Source organism: Coturnix japonica, chromosome 7 (assembly GCF_054131305.1).
Source record: "Coturnix japonica strain WE chromosome 7, WE-NBRP24, whole genome shotgun sequence".
Taxonomy (NCBI): domain Eukaryota; kingdom Metazoa; phylum Chordata; class Aves; order Galliformes; family Phasianidae; genus Coturnix; species Coturnix japonica.
In genome coordinates, this window is record NC_140669.1 from 15,235,708 (window position 1) to 15,246,258 (window position 10,551).

Below are 10,551 nucleotides of genomic sequence, written 5' to 3' on the forward strand. Positions count from 1 at the left end.
GGGCTGGTGGTATGGGTCCATGGGCACTTTCCCATCCAGAACCTATTTCATAGTGTCCCCCACTGACTGCATAAAACCTATTTTCTGATCCCATAGAATAATTAAACTTCCACCCATGCTGCTGATCCCATCAGTGTAACAATAGCAGCCACCACATGTGAGAACAATAAAAGAGCGGTGTCTGCCAGCAGCCAAATGTAATTGGGACTCCTCAGTTCCTTCCAGTTATTTACAAGCATTGTATTTCATAAACAGACCACCTCTTTTGTGACGTTCTTTAGGAAAGTGGTATTTTGTATTGGCATAATGGTCCTCTTCAGAGAAAGCATTTTGTTTTAATAAAGTGTGTGCCACCATATTTAATCAATCAGATTGATTGACACCGGCAATAGCTGAATCTCCCAGCAGATGCTGCTGCTCCCTCATTCTTATTCCAGCTTCATTTCTCAATCAAATCCACATGTAAAAAAACGTAATGTGCTGCCAACATAATGTAACAAAACTTCAACCAAAACACACATCACAGCAACTGAAACAGAGAAGTCAAAGTATGGGGAAAGTTAACTTTAGAAGAATCATTTTTGACTCAAAAATATTGAAGATTTACAGTTCAGATACACCTGTCATGGTTTTGTATGATGACCCTAATATGAAATAGTTTCACATCTGAATACTGAAAAATCCTAAGGAAGGAAACCTGCCTAGAAGTTACCTAGCTGTTAGTTCCCTTAATGTTCTGCAGTCGTCAGAGTTAGAGCCAAGTCAGCTGGATTAAAGCGCATGCTCACTCAGGTGAAATGAATTACAACTTTTATCCGAACAGCTCTACTGCCTCTGTTGAGGTGAGCACCAGCCAGCAGTGATGCATGGCTCTGTGTCAGAGGCTGAACTAGCAGGTTTGGAAGTTAATGATTCATACAAGCATACTGGGTACCCTAATTGTTAGATGTCACACACAGGGTGAAACTGTTCTCAACTCTATTAAAGTTCGTTCTGAATAATCTGCGCAACTCACCTTCTGCATGCAGTATGTGCAGCCCACAGAGCATTTTCCTGGGGACTTTGCCTTTACCGTGCTCATGGGAGATGCTTTCAGACCACTGAAGTTGTGGCCCCTCATGATATATAGATTTTTCATTATATAGATGTCGATTTCTATGGGTTGAGGTGAAGCAGGGGTTGGCCTTTTCTCCCGGCCTCAAGTTGTGCCACGGGAGGTTCAGGTTGAATATTAGGAAGAATTTCTTCTCAGGAAGAGTGGTGATGCAGTGGCACAGCTGCACAGGGGGTGCTGGAGGCACCATCCCTGGAGGTGTTCAAGAACCGTGGAGATGCAGCATGGAGGGATGTGGTCAGCAGGCATGGTGGGGATGGGCTGATGGTTGTACTTGATGATCTTAGAGGTCTTTTCCAACCTTAATGATTCTGATTCTAGATTTGTCCCTCAAACATTATAGTCAGTGACACCACTAACCCTCAAAGCCAACCTTCATTATGCCAGCAGTCCCGCAAAGCCTGTGAATGATGAAAGTTAAGTGCATGGTTGTAAACTAAGCTTTATGCTTCATGCATAATGTTTTCATGTGGATTTACTGAAGGAAATATGAAAAGAACTCCAGACCAGTTTTCTACAGGCAGAACAATAAATGACTTCCCCTTCACTTATTGTATACTTCTTCTCTCAGTGATGATGTTATAGGAAACATATGCCATGAAATAGCATGCCACAAATCTCCATACTTCTCTTAAAAAGGGGAGTAGAGGCTTTAATCTATGAAAATGTCTTCTTTTTCCTTTTTTTTTTTTTTTTTTTTTTTTTAAATTAAACACTGTGAAATCCCTGTGAAATGAAAAGGTTTCAGGGGAGAATGACTTCCCAAATAAATTCTTTCAGTACAGCTAAATGTCTATGGATGCCTTGGCCTTACAGCTCATTAGAGATCACATAAAGAATCTGTAAAATGGGGCTGAGGTCTGTGATGAGTGCTGTTCAGACTAACCTCAAATCCAGAGCTGAGGATATTGGGAGCTAAATGATAGAGGAGTCAGCAGTGTGTCCTGGAGCCAAAAGAGCCAACCATAGCCTGGCCAGGTGGGGATTAGGAAAAGGTTCTGCACCAGAGAGTGGTGGGCATGGAACAGATTTCCTGGGGCAGTAGGAATGGCCCAGAGCTGTTGGAGCTCAAGGAACATCCAGACAATGCTCTCAGACAAACAGTCTGATTTTTGAGCGGTGTAGAGCCAAGAGTTGGACTTGATTGACCTTGTCCTTCCAATTAAGTGTATCCTGTGATGCTATGATTCTATGCCTAGAGAAGCAATGGGGTTCCTGCCTTCTGGCTTCAAAACATGGAAATGATTCATTGTTTGGAGAATGTGTTTTGTAGTGAGTTCAGACCATGTGACTTAGTCACGTGAATATTAAGCAATAGTTATGTCTAATGGGGAATGGGGTTGGGAAATAGTGACAGTAGAGGGCTCTTTAAACTCTCTTTAAAGCTGAGATAGAGAAATGCCAGGTAACTCCAAGGTGAAGCTGTACACATTTGGACTAAAAATAAGTTAAAAAGTATTAATGGTGAAAAAACACCTTGAAACCCTGGGACTTTCTGTCTTTAGAAATGAGCTGGATTCCATTGCACTTGACAGCAGACTAAATTGGGGTGGATAGGAATGGGTTGTTCTAATAGGATTTAAATTACACACACTGTTTAAAGAAATAAACTTGTTTAAAATTACATTTGTTAATATAACAAGCTCTAATAAAACCTAGATTTACTCTTATCTTGAAATGATTCTGACTCACAAAACACACCACATCAATGAGATAAAAGTGGTTTAAATTTACCATTTATTTATTAATTTTTCCCAGTGTAGGGTCTGAGGAAGCAGTTTGAGCCTTCAGAGACAGGTGAGGCTGTGTAGAGTTGTCACAAAGCCCATGCACTGCCCACATCGTGTTTTTGAATGTTTCAGAGACCTCAGAACTTCAATATTTGCCTTTGGTACATTGCAAGCCCTGCAGTGCTCTGGCATGAAGTCTTTGTTCCTATTCATCAGGCCCAGGTAGACATTTCTGCCAGGAAAAACAAAGAAAACTGCCCATTTTGTGAACATGAAACCCTGACAGTGTATTATATATTTGAGGAAACATAGAAGTAAATAGAGCCAGAGTGGAGAGTTTTGGAAAGGTACAGTGGAAACACTCCCATGAGGAAAAAGGAAGAGCCTTTCTAAGAAGCATTCCCTGGCACTGCTGCTGAAAGGAGTGCTGTACCTGCAGCAGGAGGGATTTCATGGCATTTCAGCCTTGCTTGAGGCGGAACCTAGTCATCAAAGTGACTTCAGGAGAGAAGTGGGGGCCAGATCCCAGGGAAGAACAGCTCCATTAAAACACCAGTGAGAAATAAGCCATAGCAACATGACTCTTGAGCTTAAAATATTAAGTTTCAACCAAATGTGTGCTCAGCCTTTTCCTGGCACACCCCTAGCAATGTCCTTCCAGGTAGTCACAGTATGTCCTGTTCTGCATGGTACCAAAGGAACGTAATTACATCCGGCTTAATGCAGCCCTGTTCTGATTAGGAAGATAGGCACATACTGGAACATCTGGGCGGATTATTTTCTCTGTAGGATGGCGGGGGAGTTGGACTAGATGACCTCTAAGGGTCCCTTCCAACTCAAACAATTCCATGACTATGATTTTGCAACAAAGACTCTAGAGCTTTTCCTCCCTGCTACTGCCATTTCTCCTCACAGAAGCCCTCCCAGCAAGGCACAGTTTGGCAATGTGTATGCGGGTGTGAAAGCCTCTCATTCTCTCTCCTGCTCTTCTCTGCCATTTCAGTGCTGGGTCTTAAACTAGGCAGCTGTTGGCTTCCTCTCTGCAAAAGCCCAAGCTCTCCTGCCCTGTGATTTGACTCTGGATGACAGAGAGAAAAACATGAACCATAAAGAGCAGGTGATGAGAGAAAAGGAAACAGTGCTGCAGCTGCCCTGCTCCCCATGGTTCGCACTCTCCCCAGCCCTCCCCAGCACACTCTGCTCCTGCTGCCTCCGCAGCACTCTTCCATGGGACCTTTGCCATCAGCTGTTTTTGGCCGATATCCAGTTTCCTTCAGGAATGCAACTGGAAGAAGGGAAACAGCAATTTTTAACACTTCATATTTCATCCAACAGGGGATGAAGTTTTAGCAGAGCAAAAACATGGCAGCTGAGCATCCTGGGCTGTCTGCTCACTGGCATTGCAGTCAAAATATCACATTGTGAATGGGACCTTTCTGGGAGGGGATGTGTTGCAAAGGCTAGAAAAAAGGTTTACTGCACATCTTCCTCTATTACATGCCTGGGAAGTCTGAAGAAGCATAGAACCATAGAATCGTAGAATTACTCAGGTTGGAAAAGACCTTAAAGATCATCAAGTCCAACCACAGTCTAACCATAGTACCCTAACTCTAACAACCCTCTGCTAAATCATATCTCCGAACTTCAGGCATTAATTCTTTGAGAAGTTTTGAATGCTCAGACTGGTGTAAATATCCTCAGTCTTTGTGAGTTTTTCCATTCCTATTCAATATCTGTAACTTGAATGCACTTCTAATGTTTTTGTTATGGCATAGATATTAAATGCCCTGTCCTGTTTGCCTTCCATGTTTTAGTGTCTGTAAAGGGTCAATAAGAAAGAAGGGGACAGATTCTTTAACAGAGTCTGTTGTGGTAGGATAAGGGGAAATGGTCCCAAACTAAAAGAGGGGAGATATAAAGAAAGAGTTTTTTATAATGATGCTGTGGCACAGGTTGCCCAGAGAGGTGGTGGGTGCCCTGTGCATGGAGACACTCAATTGTGTCTTTTTCAGGCTACCTCTGTGACAGTGCTGTTGTGTTCTGAGAACTATTGTACTTGCAGACTGAAAACAGATCTACTTGATAGTAGCAAAAGAAGAAGGGGGGGAGGGGGGAGGGGGGAAAGAAAAAAAAAAAAAAGAAAAAGAATCCCAAAGCCAAACCCTACAAAATATTTCCTACCAAAGAAACTTTCCTGATCCTACAAAACCAAAATGTAGCTACAGATTGGCTGTACACAATGTGAAAAAGAAGTAATATTTTATGTTGTGATTATAGGACAGTGTGGACTCAGCCATCTGCTCAGAGAGGGACGTTCTGCTCCCAGAACATCCTGACTGTAATCTGCACAGCATTTGAGGTTCTAAGTTACCATGAGCTCTGGTACGGTGTGGATGCACATCAGCACCATCAGTATACAAAGCATGGGAGAGCTGACTTGGGGCTGAGGGTGAATTTTGGCACATATCTCCTTTTTCAGAACTACAGTTGGGTTCAATCTTCTATTATGACTGAGAATTTGGGTGGGGTTTTTTCAAAGTGCCCAGCCTTGGCCTAAATCTCCTCCTGCTGGGGACAATGAGCTTCCCATGTCCCCCACGGCATGAATGGCAGAGGATGGAAACCAGTATGGAGTGCTTTGGGAAATCGCTAGTGCACCACCCATCACAATGGGTCAAATCCTTCATCCCTGTGTGAAGTCTGAATGAGCAGTGTTGCACAAGGATGGGGAGCTGGAGACACTCCACAACCACTCGCTATTACCTTTCCTTATTCATGGAACGGCATTAAACCTTGCAAAGCTTCTGGGACCTCTAAAGTTGGTCATTTGGCCAATGTTCCTGAAGTTCCTATCCACGGGATTGAGATTACCAGACACAATTCATACTTCTGCCCCATATACAGCTGGCACAGATCCTAACTTCTGAATTTGAGAGCTGTAGAGACTGGGAAAACAGGGATTTGATAATTTTTGTTTCACTTGCTACAAATTTTGATGCAAGGCATTATTTTTGAACATTAACTCTTTTCATTAATTAATGGAAGTAGCCACAAGCTACTAAAGAACTTTAGAATGAGTATAGGAATTTATTGTCCATTGGAAATAGCTGCCAAACCCATACTTATCAAAGACATTTGGATTTGGAAGTAAGGCTGGAAGCCTATTTGTCATGCCAGCCATTCAGCTGTTTCTTGATAAAACAACTCAGAGCCAGCTTGGTGTCATCCAGGCATTGAAGACAGCCTGCATTGACAATGTTCTCCCACATTTTCCTCCACAGACACACAGACAGGACAAGAGTTATCATAAAATTGTTTGAATTGGAAGGGACTCTTAAAGGTCATCCAGTCCAGCCTCCCTGCAGTGAGCAGGAACACCTACAGCTCCATCAGGTGCTCAGAGCCCAGTTCAGCCTCACTTTGAATGTCTACAGGGATGGAGAAGTAAATATGAGCTCAACAGTCTTGAGCCTATTTTTGCAGTACCCCAGCCAGAGAACTAAGCCCGTAATGGGCAAAGAGTACCAATCTGCTCCTAACAGACTCCTTTACATCATTATTTCTTTCTTATCTGGGATGTTTCTGGTGTGGTTTGTTGATGTTTTTCCACCAAATATCAGCCCATGTTTCTGCAGGCCAAAAGGAATAAATAGACTTTTTCTTCTGCATTAGGTAAACAAACACAGTACATGGTCTCAGTTTGCTCTGGTCGAGGATCTGTCCCATTACCTTCAGTGCCAAGATAGCTGGGATCTTCTTATCCCTGTATCGGGATGACTGCAGCAAAGGCATAAAACGCTCTCTTTCTTCAGGCAGCCTTGTGAATATTGTGCTCATTTAAGAGGTATGTAAAGAAGACATCACTGCTGGATATGTGTTCTCTGTAGCAATCAATGCACAGCATAAGCTTTTGATGAGGTTAGATAACAAGCATCACATGGAGCGAGGAGTACCGCGCGCACACACCCTTCTGAATATGTCAGCAATAAAATGAGAACTACAAAGGTGAGCAGGAGCTGCCCACTGCAGGATGCCTCATCTAGCTTCAGCTCAGCTGTGCAATGCAAGCACAGCTCTCTGTAGCTTGATCTTAAAAATGAACACAAAAATGCGGTGCTATGAAGGATCAGCACAAGGCTACATCTTTGTTCGCCTCTTAATGTTGAAAAAGGAATTTCTTATATCAAAAATGGAGAATTCTTTCATGTTATTGTCAGCCCCGTAGCCCACCTAAAGTGGCATTATTAGCACTGACAGAAAGACAGGTGTTAACAGCTGGAGAGAAAACAAAGGGAGGGAGCTGTGGCAAAATTTGAGGAGAAGCAGATGTGTCTTTGATATTTATTTTAATAGAGCTTCTCAAACGTGTTTAATATCGATGTGGCTGCAGTCTCAGCCAGTGCTATGCTGCTCACCTCTGCCACTGCTTCTTTTCTTTCCCTCCTATCTTGCTGCCATAGAACAGCAGCTGCAAATCTCTCAGGAAATGCCAGTTTATTCCTCCCCCTCCCCCATATAAAATGGATAGAGTTTTTTAGCAGTGGGAGTTCGGTGTGATTAGTATGCTAATGTAAGAGAGAGAAAAGGAAATGGAGATGAGAGATATGGTCCTTCAGAGAAGAAAGGCAGCAACAACTGAAAGGAGGGTCGCTGCTAATCAATTAACCTACAATGGACCTAATGCCATAAGAAGCCATCGTGCATAAAGGGACAAAATTCTCTGTGACAGATGGCACTCGGGCGCGTGATATCACAGAGTTACTGCTTGAGAGCCGGCTCACCTCCCATACTGGGCAAGCAATAAAGCAATAAAACTGCTTATTTATTTTAAAGAGAGAAGTTGAAATGCTTATTTACCAAATCAATCAAGGCTTACTAAGGCAGAACAGCCACAGTCCTCACGGCCCTAAAATGCTGGATACTTCACTGATTTCAAATAGCAATTATCTGTTGCAGTTTCTTGAACCCGCTCTGACTGCAAAGAGACGTTTAATTTGCAAATTCTGATGAAAATTGTCATTTTTTAATTGCCTATTTCGCCAATTTGAATTTTAAAACAAACGATTAACTAGAAGCTCATTTTTTACTTGCCTTGGGCGAGCCAGGAAAATATTTGTCAAGACCCAAGTCTGTCTGCTTAGCATTTGAGTTGAGAAATGCACAACTGCCTTCAAGTCAACATTAGCTGTGACAGAAGCAAGACTATTATTTAACAGTAGCTGAAAATGTCAAAAACAAGTGGTGCCCAGCGTTCTGACAAGGCGGCGTTGAGAAGAAAATGCTTTTTTCAACACTTGGTTAACGGTAGAGCAAAACTGTGCAATTATCACTCAGCTCCATGTGAGGTTCTGGTGGCTCCCCAGAACTGATAGGGATCATAGAATCATGGAGTCATTAAGGTTGGAAAAGACCTCTAAGATCACCAAGTCCAACTGCCCAGTTACTGTCGATGCTGCCCACCAACCATATCCCTCAGTCCACACCTCCACGGTTCTTGAACATCTCCAGGGACGGTGACTCCACCACCACCCTGGGCAGCTGTGCCAATGCTTGGCCACTAGGGAGATGTGTGCACAGTCCTGTTTCCACCTCATACCCCTAATACTCTGCTGTGTAACAGCCTATGACCAACTTCACATATCTCTGAGTCTCTGTGCCAATCATTTTGACCCAGCACTGAAATGGAGCTTCCTTTGCTTCCAGCCAGCTTACCAAATGACCCTCATCCCTCTGCCCCATGCTATCTTTCCAGGAATGCTATGTACTTTTCATTCTACCACGCTTCTACATCTATTACTTATGTAACACTACATTTCTATCATTTCTTCTAGTACTTATCACTGCCAAGGATACATCACTATATCGATCCATGCTCTCGAGGCATCACTCTTTAGGAGCTCCCCATTTATCTTCTTTAAGTCACCTCTCCAGCTTCAATTTTGCTTGTTACACTGATTTGAGGGAACTGGTTGGTAAGAGGGGCCTGAAGCCACACAAAGAGGAATTATTTCACTCTCTCCAGTTTAATCAGAACAGGCACAGGTCCAAAACAAATCATCATTTGGATTTCCTACAAGTGAGACTGGACACAATACGCAGGACCATGGCAAGCCCTTGTGACAACTCATCGCTGGCCAACATTTGGCATTTGCATTATTATTAATCCCCTCAGTCAGATCTGATTCTTGTTAAGTCCGTCTGTCCCCCCAAAGAGCTGAGATACCATAGAAACACACACAATGCAAATAATGACACTTCCCATCAGCAGCAAAAGAAAAGAGGGACAGGCAGAGTCTGCTGAGGGCTCATACTGGATGCGCAATGCTTCTCGGACCTGTGGCATGCTACAGAAAGGGGTTCAAAACAATTTCACCCCCTTCAAACACAGCAGGCTGAATTCCTGACCAGCACAGCGTGCCATACACCCGCTGCAAGCAGTGGAGCTGTGCCAGGTCAGTTGAGAACTTGGCTTCGCGTGTCAGCCCATTCAGCAGTGATTGCACTTGACGTGCAGCACAGAACAAGCATTTGTTTTTAGAAGAAAACAGTGGAGTCTTTCAGTGCTGACCCAGCCTATAAATAGTCCTGGTTCCAAGAATGGGATTAAGTGTCCTTAACTCAGGCTCCAATGTATTAGTGCAAAGGGAGAGTGAGGAGGAGGAGAAGAAAGAGCATTCTTCTCTCTTTGGCATGCCAATGGTAGGACTCACTTCTCCAGACAAGAAACAAGTCTGTTGGGCAGGACAGCTTTGCTTTGCATGGGACCCTGTAGTCGATGTACGCCTTTAATGCCCTCACAGGGACCTTCGCTCCCACCTAAGCACAGTGCAGCTCCATTCCCTCTGCTCTAACCAAGTCACCACCACCCCATGCAACCAGAGCAGACTGCTGCTTGCTCACAAAACCCGAGAAGACTGCACTAATTTTCAGTGCAAAAGAAAGGCAGAACCGCTGCCAGTGCAGAACCTTTGCCTATAAACATGAATCTGGGGATGCTGAAGGTTGGGAGCCCTATGCTAGTACACATGGCCTGCTGTATGCTGAGCTCCCAACTCACTTACCTGTGGGAAATCATAGCAGCAGCCCTTTCACATTATCTTTTTTCTGTTCTCTTCTGTCTCCTATATGCTATAGGCTACAACTGAAATTGTGTGACAGTGCTACAGGAACTGTTTGGCACTTAAGAAATGAAGAGCAAGAAAATGCAAGATCTCCCTTCAGCCTGGATTTCAGCTCCAGTCAGATCAAGAAATGACCCGTACTTCTTCTGTGGAGCAACTTTAAGCATTCAAAGCACAAACTCCCAGTATGCATCCTTTAATTTGAGGCTTTGCCATTTGAGTGGGGAAGGTAATCAGGAAAAGGAGCCTTGTCCTGATTAGGGACTGTGCTGCTCAAAGTATGACAACAGACACCGCATCTCCATGCTGACTGTGTGAAGCAATTAAGGTGGTGTTTACTATTCCACAGCAGTTAACGTGCTGGACTGACCTTTCATTTACTGCTTAGGGCTGAACATTAAGCCACAAATTCACTTATGCTTTGCATTTAGTACTGGCATGAAAGCTAACTGCATTCGATAGCTATTCCCACTGCAAGACACACGTTCCTTCAGCCAGCTGTGCAGGTAACTCCACAAGCACTGTATTTCTTACTGAGTACGAGTTATGTACAATACATTAATTCTCCCCCAAATGTAAAAAGCAT